This window comes from Pan paniscus, chromosome 3 (assembly GCF_029289425.2).
Source record: "Pan paniscus chromosome 3, NHGRI_mPanPan1-v2.0_pri, whole genome shotgun sequence".
Lineage (NCBI taxonomy): Eukaryota > Metazoa > Chordata > Mammalia > Primates > Hominidae > Pan > Pan paniscus.
The window spans coordinates 400500-418825 of record NC_073252.2 but is presented as its reverse complement, the minus strand read 5'-3'; the positions used below and the strand labels follow the sequence as shown (position 1 = coordinate 418825).

The following is an 18326-nucleotide window of genomic DNA, read 5'->3' as shown; positions in this document are numbered from 1 at the left end:
CAATGCCTCAGGTAAGCACAATTCCAAGAGCCACATAAAACACGAAGTAAAGTATGTTACATTTACCCACTGCAGCTCTTCCTCCCCACAAATATAGCATTGTGCTTTAGGAGTAAACTGCCAACACCTGGCTTCTTAGAGGAAAAATAGTGACACACGCATTCCTACTTCTGGTTTTTGGAAATTATTACAAAAACTGGTTTCTGTCTCCAATAATACAGGGTGCTGAAAGAAATGGTGGTGAGTCTGCTGAGACCAAAGGTAAATGTTTCATGAGCAGACAGCAGTGCTAAAAACAGGGAACAGGTAGAGCAAGTGATTAGAAACCATAAGAAGAAACATGAACAAACTCTTTTAACTGAAGAATAAACACAAAATTCTAGACAAGACACACCCTTACAACATGTATGAGAGGCTCCCATAATCTCTATCAAAGACAACTGGTTTCAGACTATGTGAGGACAAGGCAACATTGTAAAGATTGTGACAAATAGCTTTTAGTTCATGTTCAAATAACAATATTACAATGTAGGCAAAATATTTGAAAAATACAACAATGACTGAGACATTTTCAAAAGTAAAAAAAGGATGTAAAAACTGAAGATGCTCCACAAGCTTCAACTAGGATACACACATAGAGATTTATAACAAGACACATACAAGCAAAGTTTCAAAAGTCAAAGACAAGAAGAGAATCTTAGGAGTTACAAGGTAAAAGTGATGTGTCATTTATAAATAAGTGTGGTCTTATAAGATAACCAGTGAATCTGTCAAAAAAAAAAAAAAATTCCAGATGTCATGGAATTGTAATATAAAGTGGTGAAAGAAAAATAGCTTCAGCCAGGCACGGTGGCTCAGACCTGTAATCCCAGCACTTTGGGAGGCCAAGGTGGGCAGATCACAAGGTCAGGAGTTCGAGACCATCCTTGCCAACATGGCGAAACTCTGTCTCTACTAAAAATACAAAAAAATTAGCCAGGTGTGGTGCCACACGCCTGTAGTCCCAGCTACTCGGGAGGCTGAGGCAAAAGAATTGCTTGAACCCAGGAGGCAGAGGTTGCAGTGAGCCGAGATCGCGCCACTGCATTCTAGCCTGGGCGACAAAACAAGACTCCATCTCAAAAAAAAAAAAAGAAAAAGAAAAAAAAAGAAAAATAGCTCCTAAGTGGGACTAATATAACCAGCAAAACTGTCCTAAAAATGAAGAAAAAGTAAAGACCTTGCAAGATAACCAAATGCTGAAAAAGTATATCAGCACTACATCTGCCTTGCAAAAAAAAAAAAAAAAGGCTAAAGAAAGTATCTTTCACTGAAAATAACATAATGCAAGAAAACAAAACATAATCATATGAAAACATAATTTTCTAGGAAAGATATGCACATACAAAAATATAAAGTTCTATATCATTATCATGATAGCACAGAAAATATTTTAATTATTCTCCAAAATGTGAAAGATAAAAGCAAAAAAAAAAAAACCCCTTAATCATAAACTGTTAATATGCAAAATAAAAATATGATTAGTGACATCAATAATAAAGTTGAGGGCAGATATAATGAGGAAGAATTTCAACATGCAACTAAAGTTAAGTTCTTACCAGTTTAAAATATATTATTTTAAATTTAAGAAATTTTATGTAATTCCCAAGATATCAAATAAAAAAGGATCTGTAGAGATACTCAAAAAACAAGAAGTAAGGGCCTATCAATACAAAAATCAAAAAGACACAAAGACAGAAAATAAGGGACAAAGATAAAATTATCAAGTAAAACAATAAAATAACATTAATAAGCCTTTCTGTCAGCAAATTATTTAAATATTTATGAAGTAAACTTTCCATTCAAAATACATGCACTGAATAAAAACATTTTAACAATTAAAAAAACAAGATCCAACCTGCTTTTCTACAAGTCACTTAAAATCTAATGATTAAAGGAGACAAGGCAAGATGAAAAAAGACATTTCATGCAAATAACCAAATAAGAGGTCAAAATTATATTACACAAAGTGCATCTTAAGTGAAAAACTGTCCTATTTCATAAAATATGCCTTAACTAAAAGCTTATAAGAGACAAAGGACATTAAACAATAATGAAAGTGTTCATTTACTGGAAACCCATGACAAATGTGTGTATATATATATATATTAATGTGTGTGTGTGTATCTCACATTAGGGTTTCAAATATATAAAGCAAATACTGACAGAAGTAAAGCAAGATATACAAAGCAATATAATTATACTAGGATATTTTGATACCCCAATTTCTGTAATGAATAAAACAAAAAGACAATATTCATAAGGGAGCAGAAGACTTGAAAGCAGTATTAAAAAATTATGCCTAACAGAATTGTAGAAAACACTGCTCAACGACAGCAGAATACACACCCTTCTCAATAGCTCATACAAAAGTCTTCTTGATAAACCACCGGTTAGGCCACAAAAAGACCCTCAACAAATTTTTTTAAATTAAAATTTTACAGATTACTTTTTATGACCAAACTGGAATGAGAGTAGAATAAAAAAACTGAAAATCTTACATAATTATAGAAAGCAAACAATATACTCTTTAGCATGCTCTTGTTCAATGTTTGAAATATTTAATATTATGACGCCGTCTGGACTGTTGAATGTAATATTCAGATTAAATGCAATCCCTGTCAAATTTCTAATCGAGTTTTTCCAGAAATAGAAACAGCAACCCCAAAATTAGATAAAATTTCAAGAGACGATGTAGCACCAAGGGATCTTCAATAAGAAAAACAACAAGGCCGGGTGCGGTGGCTCACACCTGTTAATACCAGCACTTTGAGAGGCCAAGGTGGGTGGATCACCTGAGGTTGGGAGCTCAAGACCAGCCTGACCAACATGGAGAAATCCCATCTCTACTAAAAACACACAAAATTAGCTGGGCGTGGTGGCACATGCCTGTAATCCCAGCTACTGAGGAGGCTGAAGCAGGAGGATCACTTGAACCTGGGAGGCAGAGGTTGCAGTGAACTGAGATTGCACCATTGCACTCCAGCGTGGGCAACAAGTGTGGAACTGTCTCAAAAAAAAAAAAGAAAGAAAGAAACAAAAAGAAAAAAAGAAAAACAACAATGTTGGAGGCATCACAGCTCCTGATTTCAAAACACATACAAAGCTAAAAATTGAAACAATTTAGTATGAGTATAAGCTGAACAGCTAGATGGATAAGATTAAATCCAGCACAAACATAAACTCTCATATACATGGTCACATGAAGAGTAATTTGTACACTCATAATTATTGCAGCATTGTTACTGAAGCAAATAAACGAAAGTAATGCAAATGTCTCTCATCAGATGGATAAATATAATTTGAAATATTAATATTAGTTTTTTAGAAGCAAAAAATAATCTAATGAAATAAAAATAAATCTTAATGAAATTGTGCAACATGAAATAAGTCAGCCACAAAGAGACAGAAACTATATGAATCAACTTACATAAGCTATCTAAAACAGTCTGATTCTGAAATAGAAAGCAATTGTTTTTGTAAAGCGCCAGAGAACAGAAATACATAGTTGTTTAATGTGTAGAGTGATTTTAGCTTTGCAAGACACATTCAAGAGATACAATGCATAACAATGTCAATATAATATGACTAAACTGAGTATTAAAAATACTTAAGATTGTAAAGTTTGTTTTTTTGACAATTAAAAATAGTAATATCTAGAAGAGATACAGAGGTATGATGGCTTTTGAAATTATCTTCTAATCACAAAAGTGCTCTCCCACACATAAAAATATAGATTCACAAATAAATAGAGGGTAAAATTAGAAGTATTTCAATGACAACTCACCTAGACAGGGTAAAATGATCATTGTATAGACACAAACAGAGCAAGTATACAACTTATAAACAATGCAGGAACAATACAAATACAGATAAACACAGAGACTTATATTGGAAATAGACATATCACTGATGCATATTTGACTTGTGCTCCACACTGTCTGTATTAGTCCATTTTCATACTGCTGATAAACATACCCAAAGATGGGGTAATTTATAAGAAAAAAAGGTTTAATGGACTCACATGTGGCTGGGGTGGCCTCAAAATCATTGTGGGAGGTACAAAGTGAAAGGCACATCTTACATGGTGGTAGACGAAAGAGAATAAGAACCAAACAAATGGGGAAACCTCTTATAAAAACCATCAGGTTTCATGAGTCATTCACTACTGTAAAAACAGTACGGGAAAAACCACTGCCCTGATTCAATTATCTCCCACTGGGTCCCTCCCACAACGCATGGGAATTATGGGAGCTATAATTCAAAATGAGATTTGGCTGAAGACACAGCCAAACCCTATCATTCCACCCCTGGTTCTTCCCAAATCTCATGTCCTCACATTTCAAAACAAATTATGCCTTCCCAACAGTCCCCCAAAGTCTTAACTCATTTCAGGTTGAATTCACAAGTCCACAGTCAAGTCTCATTTGAGAGAAAGTAAGTCCCTTCCACCTATGAGCCTGTAAAATCAAAAGCAAGTTAGTTATTTCCTAGACACAATGGAGGTGCAGGCATTGGGTAAATACACCCATACCAAATAAGAGAAATTGGCCAAAACGAGGAAGTTAGAGGCCCCACGCAAGGCCAAAATTCAGCAAGGCAGTCAAATCTTAAAGCTCCAAAATGATGTCCTTTGACTCCATGTCTCACACCCAGGTCACATTGATGCAAGAAATAGGTTCCCATGATCTTGAGCAGCTCCACCCCTGTGGCTTTGCAGGGTACAGTCAGTCTCCTGGCTGCTTTCATGGGCTGGTGTTGAGTGTCTGTGGATTTTACAGGTGCATGGTGTGAGCTGTCAGTGGATCTATCATTCTGGGGCCTGGAGGACAGTGGCCTGCTTCTCACAGCTCCACTAGGCAGTGCCCCAGTGGGGACTCTGTGTGGGGGCTCCAACCCCACATTTCCCTTCTGCACTGCCCTAGCAGAGGTTCTCCATGAGGGCCACACCCCTGCAGCAAACTTGACAGTCAGGCATTTCCATACATATTCTGAAATGTAGGCAGAGGTTTCCAAACCTCGATTTTTGACTTCTGTGTACCTGTAGGCTCAAGATCACATGGAACCTACCAAGGCTTGGGGCTTGGACCCTCTGAAGCCAAGGCCTAAGCTGTACCTTGACCCTGTTTAGCTATGGGTAGAGTAGCTGGGACACAGGGCACCAACGCCCTAGGAAGGGGGGCCTAGGCCCAACCCATAAAATTATTTCCCTCTTAGGCCTCTGGGCCTGTGATGGGAGAAGCTATCACAAAGTTCTCTGAAATGCCCTAGAGACATTTTTCCCAGTGTCTTAGTGATTAAGATTTGGCTCCTCATTACTTACGCGAATTTCTGCAGTGAGCTTGAATTTCCCTTCAGAAAATGGGTTTTTCTTGTCTATCACATCATCAGGCTGTGGAATTTCTGAACTTTCATGCTGTTTCCCTTTTAAAACTGAATGCTTTTAACAGCACCCAAGTCACCTCGTGAATGCTTTATGGGTTAGGACTTTCTTCTACCAGATACCCTAAGTCATTTCCCTCAAGTTCAAAGTTCCACAGATCTCTAGTGCAGGAGCAGAATGCCACCAGTCTTTCTACTAAAACATGGCAAGAGACACCTTTACTGCATTTCCCAAGTTCCTCATCTCCACCTGAGAGCACCTTGGACTGGATTTCATTGTCCATATCATTATTAGCACTTTGGTCAAAGCCATACAACACATCTCCAGGAAGTTTCAAACTTTCCCACATTTTCCTGTCTCCTTCTCAGCCCTCCAAGCTGTTCCAACCTCTGCCTGTTACCCAGTTCCAGAGTCACTTCCACATTTTCAGGTGCAGTTCCCAACTCTACTGGTACCAATTTACTGCAGAAGTCCATTTTCACACTGCTGATAAAGACATACCTGAGATTGGATAATCTATAAAGAAAAAGAGGTTTAATGGACTCACAGCTCCATGTGGCTGGGGAGGCCTCAAAATCATGGCAGAAGCCAAAAGTCATGTCATATATGGCAGGAGGCAAGACAGAATGAGAGCCAAACAAAAGGGGAAACCTTATAAAATTATCAGATCTCCTGAGACTTATTCACCACCATGTGAACAGTATGGGGGAAACTGCCCCCATGACTTAATTATCTCCCATAACACATGGGAATTATGAAAGCCATAATTCAAGATGAGATTTGGGTAGGGACACAATCAAACCGTATCACTGTCTTATAGTGTACACAGTTGAATATTGTCATACACAATTATAATAGCAAATAACATCCTTGTCTTGTCCCAAATTTCAAATAAAACATTTTCTGCTTTTTTTGTTCTGTTCAGTATATAGATTTGTCAGTATATAGATTTCTGTTCAGTATACAGATTTGTTCAGCCATAGATTTGTCAAATGTGGCCTTTCTTGTGTTGAGCTACATACCATCTATACCTAATTTGTTGAGTTTCTTAAATCACAAATGCATGTTGAATTTTGCCAAATGCTGCTTCTGCATCCTCAATAAAAAAGAGATGTCTAGCAGCAAACTTCATTAAAAAGCTGAACATTCTACACTGAAAATTATAAATCATTGATAAAAATCTGAAAAAGAAATGAAAAACTGAAAGATTTTTATGCTCATGAATTGAAAAATTATTATGAAAGTTGCTATACTACCCAAGGTGATCTACAGATTCAATGCAATCTCTATCAAAATATCAATGACTTTTTTCACAGAAATGGAAAAAACAAGCTTAAACATTATAGGGAACTACCAAAGACCCCCAAATAGCCAAAGAAATCCTGAGCAAAAAGAATAAAGCTGGAGACATCACACTACCTGACTCCATAATATAATATAAAGCTACAATAAGCAAAGGAGCATGATTCTGGCATAAAAATAGACAGATGACAGTATCCAGTGAGCCCAGTAATAAATCCATGAACCTAGCGCCAAGGGATTTTAAACAAAGATGTCTAGAACACACATTGGAGAAAGAGAGTCTTTTCAACAAATAGTGCAAGGAAAACTGAGTATCTACATGATAATCAAAAAAAGTAAAAAATAAACCTAGGCCCCTACCTCTTTTGATATAAAAAACTCAATCACAAATAAAGATTTATATGTTTGGGAAACCCAAACATATAAAGCTATTTGAAATAAACATAGAGAAATGTTTTACCACATATTACAGAGAAAAAAATGTTTAAGACCTCAAAGTACATGTAAAAATCTGCAAACGTGACTACAAAAAACTAAAAATGTTTTGCATAGCAAAAAAATCCCAACAGAGTGAAGAGATAATCTACAGAATGAAAGAAAATATTTGCAAAGTATACTTATGACAAAAGATAAACTTACAGAATATATAACAAACTTAAAACAAAAATAACAATTTAAAAACCACAATAAAATACCACATCACAGCCAGGCACGGTGGCTCATGCCTGTAATCCCAGCACTTTGGTTGGTTGAGGTGGGTGGATTACCTGAGGTTAGGAGTTCAAGACCAGACTGGCCAACATGGTGAAACCTCATCTCTACTAAAAAGGCAAAATGAGTACGGCATGGTTGTGGGCACCTGTAGTCCCAGCTACTTGGGAGGCTGAGGCAGGAGAATCACTTGAACCTGGGAGGCGGAGGTTGTAGTGAGCCAAGATCATGCCACTGCACTCCAGCCTGGGCAATTAGAGCAAAACTCTGTCTCAAAAAAACAAAACAAAACAAAACAAAACAAAAAAACATTACTCCAGTGAGAATGACTGTTATTGAAAAGACTGTAACTGAAAAGACTGCCTGGGCGTGGTGGCTCATGCCTGTAATCCTAGCACTTTGGGAGGCCAAACTGGGCAGATTGCCTGAGCTCAGGAGTTTGAGACCAGCCTGGGCAACACGGTGAAACCCCGTCTCTACTAAAATACAAAAAAAAATTAGCTGGGCATGGCAGTATGCACCTGTAGTCCCAGCTACTTGGGAGGCTGAGGCAGGAGAACTGCCTGAACCCGGGAGGCAGAAGTTGCAGGGAGCTGAGATCACACCACTACACTCCAGCCTGGGTGACAGAGTAAGACTCCATCTCAAAAATAAATAAATTAATTAATTAAAAAATAAGACTAACAATTGTTAGTGAGAATGTATAGAAAAGAAAACAAATACAGTTGTAAAATTGTAAGTTAGTAGAGCCATTATAGGAAAAAAAGTATCACAGGATAACATATTTAAACAATCAATATATGGTAATTTAGAGTGTTTCTTTGACTCATCACCTAGACAAGAAAATGTTGATGACTACACACACACACACACACACACACACACACACACACACACACACAAAATTCAAATTGTTGGGTCATATGTTAGTTCTATTTTTTAATTAAACAGGACTGCTGAAGCATGTTCTATTTTTAATTTTTAAATTAAACACTATTGCAGGAGCATATAAAAGTTCTACTTTCTTTGTAGCTAAAAAAAACAAAATCAGTATGTCAAAGAGACATCTACACTCCTATGTTTATTATAGTACTATTTATAATAGCCAATATATGGAATCAATCCAATTATTGAAAACCAGATGATAAAGAAAATCTAGTATAGATACACAACAAAATACTATTCAGTTATAAAAGACAACAAAAATTTGATATTTGCAAGGACACGGATGAACCTGGAGGCCATTACATTAAGTGAAATAAACCAGATCCACCAAGACAAGTACCACATGATCTTACACATATATGAAATCTAACAATAAATGATAAGGCTTCACGCACTGGTCTTGGCAATCATTTTTGGATATAACGCCTAAGGCTCACGAAACAAAAACATGAAAATACACATGGTACTACATCATCATATCCAAAATATCCCAAGAATATTCAAAGCAGGACTTTAAATAGATATTTACACATGCATGTTCATTTATTATTATTTACAAAAGACAATTCCTGGAAACAACACAAATGTCCCTTTACAGATCAGTATCGGATTTTTAAAATGTGACATATATATACAATATTATTTCATTTTAAAACAGATATTCTGACATATCTTACAAAAACAAAGCCTGAGAACATTACATTAAATAAAATAAGATAGTCAAACAGAAACAGACATTAAATAATGACACTAATAAGAATATAAAAATTAGTCAAAATTATAAAAACAGTTAAGTCAAATGGTGTTCTTCAGGAGCTGAAGAAAAAAAGGGGGGCAGTTTATTTTTTATTGGGTATTATATTTTACAAGATAAAATAAATCTAGACACCCATTGCAATATAATGTAAATATACTTAACATCACTAGACCGTACAATTGAAAATGTTTAAGAAGGCAATTTTATTTTTTTATAACTATTATTTACACCTACTTAAAAAGGTTACATTCCTCAGAAATTACCTGCAAATTGCAAAAGTGTTTGTCTCACAGAATAATATGTAATAAGACAATAAAGAGATGGTAACTTTACACTGTTTTTTGACTACTCACCTACACAAGAAAACACTGATGACCACCAAAGAAAATAAATAATTTATAATCAAAGGAGGGGCAGTATTTATACAGGCAAATACCACCTAACTTTTATAGGCAATAAAAATGTCTGATTTATAAATGTATTTTAATTTGCCTCAAGTGAAACCCAATTATTTTTATTTGAATTAAACACCACTTGATCATTAAAGGTATAGATTTGAAAATTACCAAATATGAAGATTAGAAGTGAAAAAAATTAAATAATCAAGGAGTATCTACATGAAAAAAGATTGCCCAGTAAAATGGAGTTGAATACAATAAAAATTCTAACCCACAAAATATTAAATATATACAGATGTACCATAAAAACAATCCTTTAAATAACTACAGTTTTTAACTGTGACTATGTACTTATTGAAGAGCCAGGATTTTGAATCTTTGGCATGAAATGTAAAGCAGTAAAAGAAAATGCATCTCAATAATTAATAAAATGCTCTAATGAAAATGAGCCATGTCAATACATGTACTTATTACACAATGTGTAAACTTGAGCATTTTATTTCAGAAATTTTGAATTTGAAATCAGATAATTTGGCATAGAACATATCAGAAAGTGAAACATACAAGGGGAGTGACATAGCAAGATGGCAGAATAGGAGGTTCTCTACCCACAACTTCTAGTTATGAAAATACAGCAGTTATGCCCTGACAAAAGAACCTTTATGAAAACTTAGAAATCCATGTAAAAGATTGTGAATCCAAGACTGAGGAGGGCTGTATTAAGAGGGCATGCACTTGCTTGAGTGGCATGCTTGCCCATCATAGTCCCAGCTACCGAATGAAATATGAATAATTCTCACTGTAAACATAGCTATAGATCATTTGGTTTTGTTCCTGCCACTATCACCATCTGTGAAGACACTTAGGACAATTCATAATGTCCTGTGTCTCAAGTGAAAGGCCTTGACATGTTGGTTCTGCCTGTGATCTGTAAATTAGCCCAAAACCCACCCCTTTCCCTGATCAGTCATAGTGTGGAAGAAATCCTGCACACACAGAGACCCACAGAAACATCCATCTGTGCCCCTGGATGTAGGCCTGCCAATATTTATTCGATGGTGGATTTTTTTTTTTTTTTTTTTTGAGACAGAGTCTCACTCTGTCACCCTGGCTGCAGAGTGCAATGGCGTGATATTTGCTCACTGCAACCTCCAGCTCCCAGGTTCAAGCAATTCTGCTGCCTCAGTCTCCTGAGTAAGCGGGATTACAGATGCCCGCCACCATGCCCAGCAAATTTTTGTATTTTTAGTAGAGATGGGATTTGGCCAATTTGGCCAGGCTGGTCTCGAACTCCTGACCTCAGGTGGTCCGCCCACCTTGGCCTCCCGAAGTGCAGGGATTACAGATGTGAGTCACTGCACCTGGCCCTGATGGTGGATTTTGATGTGGCACTATAACCTGGCTCCGAGTCCATGCAACCAAAGTCCAGGGGCAGTTTTTCCTAGCCTGAAACCTGCCAAAAAGCACACCTATAGGCATGCTGGCTGACTTTATTCCCACTATGAATCTTAAAGTAGCCCTGTAACCAGCGCCATTCCCTGTCCGCTAGAGTCTGGGAGGAGTCCTGCCCGCCCAGAAATCTGAAGGCATAAATGCCGTGAACCCAGAAACAGAGCTGAAGTCTTAGCTGTGTATCCTGAAGCAGCCCTATGAATCAGTTCCACACCTTTTCAGCTGTGATCAAGGACCAACCCTGCTCTTCCAGGAACCTGTCCAATGACTGGATTAGAGCATTTCCAAAAACCAGCAAAAGCCTCACAGGAGTCACACCAGATAACATTACTGTATCAGCACCCCCAGATATAATTGGAGGGTTTTTTTTTTTCCTGGAGATGGAATCTCGCTCTGTTGCCCAGGCTGGATGGAGTGCAGTGGTGTGATCTCAGCTCCGTGCAACCTCCACCTCCCGGGTTCAAGCAATTCTCCTGCCTCAGCCTCCCAAGTAGCTGGGGCTACAGGCACACACTCCCACGACTGGCTAATTTTTTGTATTTTAGTAGAGACGGGGTTTCACCATGTTGCCCAGGCTGGTCTCGAACTCCTGAGCTGAGGCAATTCACCTGCCTTGGCCTCCCAAAGTGCTGGGATTTTTTTTTTCTGAGCACTAGTCATATTGATCAACATCTTGAAGAAAGTTTGGTGTTCTCAGAAAACAGACGAAACCACAGCTGTCTGATGCCCTGATTACAGGTCTGCCAAGCATGAACTTCATGGCAGGCCCGGTAGTAGTTACATGACCTGGCTCCAATGCACTTAACTGCAATATCAGCAGAAATCTCATCAGTCCAGAGATCCAACAGAAGAAGATATTTACCTCCCCAAACTAGTTTATAGTAACTGAAAGAGGTATTTGCTTCTTCAGACGCAAGGACATCCTTAATGGATCATGAAGGATCAGGCAAATATAACACCACCAAAGGAAACTAAAAATGCTCCAGTAACCACTTACAATAAAACACAGATCTAAAAAATGACTAACAGAGAATTCAAGATAATCTTCAAGCATCTCACCAGTCTGACCAACATGGTGAAACCCTCTTTCTACTAAAAATACAAGAATTAGCCAGGTGTGGTGGTGCACACCTGTAGTCACAGCTAATTGGGAGGCTGAGGCAAAAGAATTGCTTGAATCTGGAGGGTGAAGGTTGCAGTGAGTCAAGATCACCCCACTGCACTCTAGCCTGAGCAACAGAGTGAGACTCTGTCTCAAAAAAAATAAAAAATAAAAATAAAAACTCAGTAAGATGCAAAAGTACACAGATTACTAAATTTTTTTTGCAACAATGCATGAACAAAATCACAATACAGAAAAAGAAACCATTAAAAAAGAAACAAATAGATATGCTGGAGTCAAAGTAAAAATAGTAGAACTGAAAAATTTAAGAGAAAGCTTTAACAGGAGACTAAGCTATACAAAAAAAACACCCCAGCAAACGTAAGTCATTTGAAAGTTTCTAATTAGAATTTTTTAAAAAATGAAAGTGTGAATAAAGAATTTGGAACCCATGCTATATGATAAACCATAAAAAGGTACATATTTTAGGAGGTTCAAAAGAGAGAAAACTTTTTATTATTGTTTAAAGATATAATGTGTTAAAATTTTCCCAATCTTGGAAGAAATACAGACATTCAGTTTTATGAGGCTCAAAATATCAGTAGCAAGAAGAACTTGATAAAAAACTTGCCCAGGACACAATTATAATTAAACTGCCAAAAATTCAAAGACAATGGGAGATTCTTAAAAGAAGCAAGAAAAAGAGATTCTTCTCATATAAGGGAACATCTATAAGGTTATCAGTAAATTGCTCAGCAGAAACCATGCAAGCCACACAGAAGTGAGACCATATATTTAAAGTGCAAATGAACAGAGAAAAAGAAAAAGCGTTGACAAATAAGGAGACTATACCTGACAAAACTGTCCTTTACAAATGAAGTATCAATCAAGATATTCTCAGATTAAAAAATAAGTTGAGGGAATTTATAATCACTAGACCTGTCTTACAAAAAAATGTTAATGAGAATTTTTCAAGTTATAAGGATGGAATCCTAACTTACAGCAAGAAAACATATAAAAGTATAAATCTTACTGGAAAACATATATATATATATATAGAAGGCTATATCACTAATTATGGTGCATAAATCACTTTTAACTCTGATATAAGTTACAAAAAAAGCATTAAAACACATATAGCTTCAGTATATTTGTTAACAGGTACACAATATTAAAAAAAAGTAAAGGGTGACATAAATAGTGTGTTAAAGGAAGTAAAATTGTTTAATTTTTCTATACATAGAAGGTAACTTTTGCTTGAGGCCTGGAGTTCAAAACCAGCCTGGTCAATATAGCAGGACTCTGTCTCTAAAATAAATACATGAATAAAATAAAATAAAGATCTCACAAAGCTGTTTAGTTTTTTTAAAAAAAGAAGCACTGGGTGTGATGTCTCATGCATGTAATCCTAGCACTTGGAGAGGCCAAGGCAGGTGGAGTGCTTGAACCCAGGAGTTCAAGACCAGCCTGAGCAACATGGCAAAACCCTGCCTCTATATAAAGTACAAAAAAAAGTAGACAGACTTGTGCTTGTAGTCCCAGCTACTCAGGAGGGTAAGGTGGGAAGATTGCTTGAGCCTGGGGAGGTCGAGGCTGCACTAAGCTGTGAATGTACTGCACTTCAGCCTGAGTAACAAAGGAAGACCCTATCTGTACAAAAAAAGAAGTTACATTGTTATCTCAAGCTAGACTTTTATAACTATGAGATGTTTTATGTAAGTCTCTTGGAAATTAAAATAAAAATGGCAGTAGATACAAAAGAAAAAGAATCAAAGCATATAAGAAAAACAAAACAAAAATTCAAGAAAACGCAAGGGAAGAAAGCATGAAAGAATTAAAACACAGAAACTACTAACTGGTCAGAAAACAATAAACAAAATGGCAGTAATAAGTTCTTATCAATAATTCCTCTAAATACAAAAACATTTACTTATCCAGTGAAAACATATTGCTATTGTTTGAGTGTCCCTCCAAAATTTATGTTAATATTTAACTGCCACTGTGAGAAAATGAAGTGAGCCCCTTAAGAAGCTATTAGGTTATGAGAGCTCTACTCTCATGAAAGGGTTAGTATCATTATTCCCACACTGGGAATTAGTGGTTCGAAGATGAAAAAGAATATTCCATGCCAATAACTAAAAACGTGTACGAGTGGCTATATCAAACAAAAGAGACATATAGAAAAAAAAAATCTGTCACAAAAAAAAACTTTGCATATGATGGGGTCTTATATTTGAAAAAACCTACTTCACTAAAACACCATTAGAACTCATACATTTAGTCAAGATACAGGATTAAAAAATTAGTGTTTCTACATGCCAACAGTGAACAATGTGAAAATCAAACCAAAAGAGTAATTCCATTTACGGTAGCCACAAATTAAAATTAAATACCAGGAATGAACTTAACCAAAGAAGTGAAAGATCTCTATGATGAATACTATAAAACATCGATGCAAGAAATTAAACAAGAGAAAAAAAAGGAAAGATATTTTATGTTCATGAATAGGAAGGATCAGTATTATTAAAATTTTCATACTACCCAAAATGATCTACAGATTTAATGCAATTCCTATCAAAGCATCAATGACATTCTTCACAGAAATAGGAAAAACAATCTTATAATGTAGACAGACCCATAAAAGACTCAAAATAGGCAAAGCCATTGTACCAAAAAAGAAACTGGAGGAATCATAGTATTTGAATTTAAATGATACAACAGAGCTACCGTAATTAAAATGGCATAAAACTGATCAGTAAAACAGTAGAGAGAATGCAGAGATAAATTCATATTACAGCAAACTTCTTTTTGACAAAGCTGTCAGGAATATATTGTTACCGCTAGAAAGTGTCCGGGTTCTTGGCATCTTGAACAAAGAATTGGACAAAATACACAAAGCAAGGAAGGAATAAAAGGATTTACTAAAAATGAAAGTACACTCCACAGTGCGGGCCCGAGCATAGGGGCTCGAAGGCCCCCTTACAGAATTTTTGGGAGCTTAAATACCACCTAGAGTATTCCACTGGTTACTTTGGGTATGCCCAACGTAAATGGAGAGGGTGAAGTAAATTTAGTTATTAACGGTGGATGCCCTATGGAGAGGATATTTCCTGTTATAGCTGAAGTGTGAATTGGGCTTATGGTCCCTGCCTCCAGACCGTTTTCCTGCCTCATCTCCCCCGAGAGATGTGATCCCCATAAATCCTTATAGGAGACGGGGGGGTCGACGGTCTTTTTCTTTCTGTAACTGCTTTATGCTGGCTTGGGGCATAGTCCCTGTCTATTGGGGATCACAGTACTCTCGCCCTGTTCTGTCTAGTGGAGGCAGGGTAGTTTCTTGATGGCCAGGGGTGTGTTTTCACCTGGAACTGGCTGGAGATTTCACTGCATGATCATCTGAAGCTTGATGGTCTCTAGGCAAGAGCAAATGTGTTTGGTTAAAAGATATAATGGGGGTGGATACCTATGCTGTTAGGACTGTTTGTTACAGAGATTTGCAGGAGAAAAAAACCCTGATTTGTTCTAGAATTTATGTGTTTCCTTAAAGTCTTGGCAGAAGCAACTCCATTTTGTTTTGGTCTGTTGGTGCCTAGTGTATGAGCTTAGTCCAAAACAATGGCATTCCAGAATTTTGTTTAAAAACTTTCCCCTTGGCCGTGCACACTGGCTCACGCCTGTAATCCTAGCACTTTGGGAGGCTGAGGCAGGTGGATCACAAGGTCAGGAGTTCAAGATCAGCCTGGACAAAATGGTGAAACCCCGTCTCTACTAAAAATAGAAAAATTAGCCAGGCATGGTGGTAGGCACTACTCCCAGCTACTTGGGAGGCTGAGGCAAAGAACTGCTTGAACCTGGGAGGCGGAGGTTGCAGTGAGCCAAGATTACACCACTGCACTCCAGTCTGGGTGACAGAGACTCCGTCTCAAACAAAACAAAATGAAATTCCCCCTTTTTGGTTAGGTTCTCACTTAGATTAGAGTGTGTCCAAAATTTAGGGCCTTAGAGCCACTCTCAGTTACCATCATTTTGGATTTCTGGTCTCAGCACATTATTTATAGGTTACGGTGTTCTCATGGTTGCACATTTCTTTTAGCTTCTGTTATTCTAGTTGAAGAGAGACCATATGACATCCTAGAGATGGCTGCATGCAAGCATTTAAAACCTTTGAGAGAATACAGCACACAAGGGAGACTATTATTATGACTATTGGGAGGAAAATACCAAAGAGTTCACAGTATGCTCCTTACTCAAGGTTTCCATAAACTAAACCTCGTAAAATTAAATAGATCAAAGAATGAGCCAGATAAAGAGTTTACTTACTTAACTAAGCAATTTCTTTGTTAATCCCCTACCACTGAATTTCTATAATCTTCATTTGATGTATTTCTCCATAAGCCACAAGTGCCAGCAGCTGCACAGGTACCTCTTTGTTTAGTCAATTCTATTATAACTTTCACAAAAGAATTTAAAGTCTATTGTGTAACTGTAGCCTTTACAGTAGAATTTGCTATAGAGCCTATCATGAGGGATACCTTTTTAAATCATTGCTTCTTTTACTTTAAACCATGGGAAAGGACCTAACAAATGATGCCCCTCTAGAAGAGCGAAGGCCTCCTGGCAATGGTCTCTTTAACCCATGGTGTGGGTTAACAGGAGTGAACCAATGTTTTGTTTTTGGACTGATTATGAGGCAATGTATGTACCACTAAAGTTTCTTACTTACACTGACTGGGCTTTCATCTTTTATTTATCTAAGTATAAGCTTATCCATATATAAGGCTGGCTGCAAACTCCTTCACAAATAGAAATATACTCCATAAATGCACTTAACAGACCCCTTTTCTACTTTTAATGTTTGTAGAGGCATAAGAAAAAAAATTCAAAGGTAAGAGTTTTATGATAGAAGTTTTAATTTGTGAACTTGGGAAAAGCTGTTTACATCAAGGATGCCATCTTCTTGGGAGAAATCTCCCTGGTTAGCTTCACCTCAAGGGTTCCAATGGCTGCACAGTTCCAAAAATGTGGAGGGGTCCTTATCAAAACCCGTTAACCTAAAGCCCAAAGTCCTGACATTTTGTTGTAGTGTGGGTGGCAAGGACAGTTTTTCTCCTATGTTCTCAGAAGATTTAAACCATAAAAAGCTTTTTTACCTGCTGGAAATATACTGTAGCATAATAATCTCAGCCTCCTTGCATAGTAAAGCTTTTATACAACCAGAAAACATGCATTGAAAATAACAACTGAATGAAATCCCTTTATAAAATGTTTAAATGGCCCACGAGGTGACGAAATATACCTGAAGCTTTAATTGTATTGTATTTTTTTGGTATTTAATTTTTGTTTTACTTGGGTTAGTAGGTTACTAGCTTTATACAAGGAAATTTGATTATTTCTGCAGTTTATAATAACATAATAACCATAATTATAATTGACAGCATATACTATTTTAGAAATCTCATACAATTTTGGAACATATATTAGTATTATTCACAAAAATATAACCTAAAGAAGATTGAACATCATTTTAGCAATCACATGTACCCAAACATGTCAAATAATCCTGTTTACCTCCTTTCTGAATGTTTTCAGTGGCCCTCTGATCCATCCAAAAAGCCAGGCATTAGGAAACAAGCATGTATGTGAAATTTGGCTTTACATTATATCCAGCTTCATGCTTAACTATATTTAAAAAAATAATTGCCAAACTGCTGATGCATTTTTACAATACTTTTTATTTTACTTTAATCAAAACTAACAGCTTTATGAAAATGTTTAATTAGCCAAATGTCTCCAATTCTTTATCAGGGTTTAAAAAATATTTTATGATTTAAACTTTTCCCACATTTTTTGCCTAATGATTCCTTACTACATTGTTTTATGAGTAACCTTTTTAAATCTGTAATTTGAACCAACTTTTAGATAACTATTGAATTAGACAAAACTATTCTCTTTTTTTTTCATGAATAACGTAACCCTTTCTGGTACATTTGGTATACAGAATTACATGTTAAATAGAAACCTGAAACTTTAGTGAAACCCTAAAAAACAAAAAATCCTGAACTATTGGATATGGACAATTCCGCAATTTTAGAAACATACTTCCTATATCACAGCCCTTTTCTTAACTGGAAATGACCTGGATATTAAATGAGCATTAAAAATAACTTTATGGTTTTAATTTACACAAAAAGTTTACCTAAAACAATTATCTTATTCGCTATTCTTAATTTTTTTACT

At 36.5% G+C, this 18326-nt stretch overlaps 1 protein-coding gene and 1 pseudogene across 1 annotated transcript in view; both read right to left on the bottom strand.

Moving 5' to 3' along the window:
* ZNF718 (zinc finger protein 718) overlaps positions 1–18326 on the bottom strand; it is a 49613-nt gene that overhangs the window by 11561 nt on the left and 19726 nt on the right. The window lies entirely within an intron of this gene.
* Positions 1–18326, bottom strand: part of LOC106633820 (putative zinc finger protein 876) — a 126504-nt pseudogene that overhangs the window by 97812 nt on the left and 10366 nt on the right.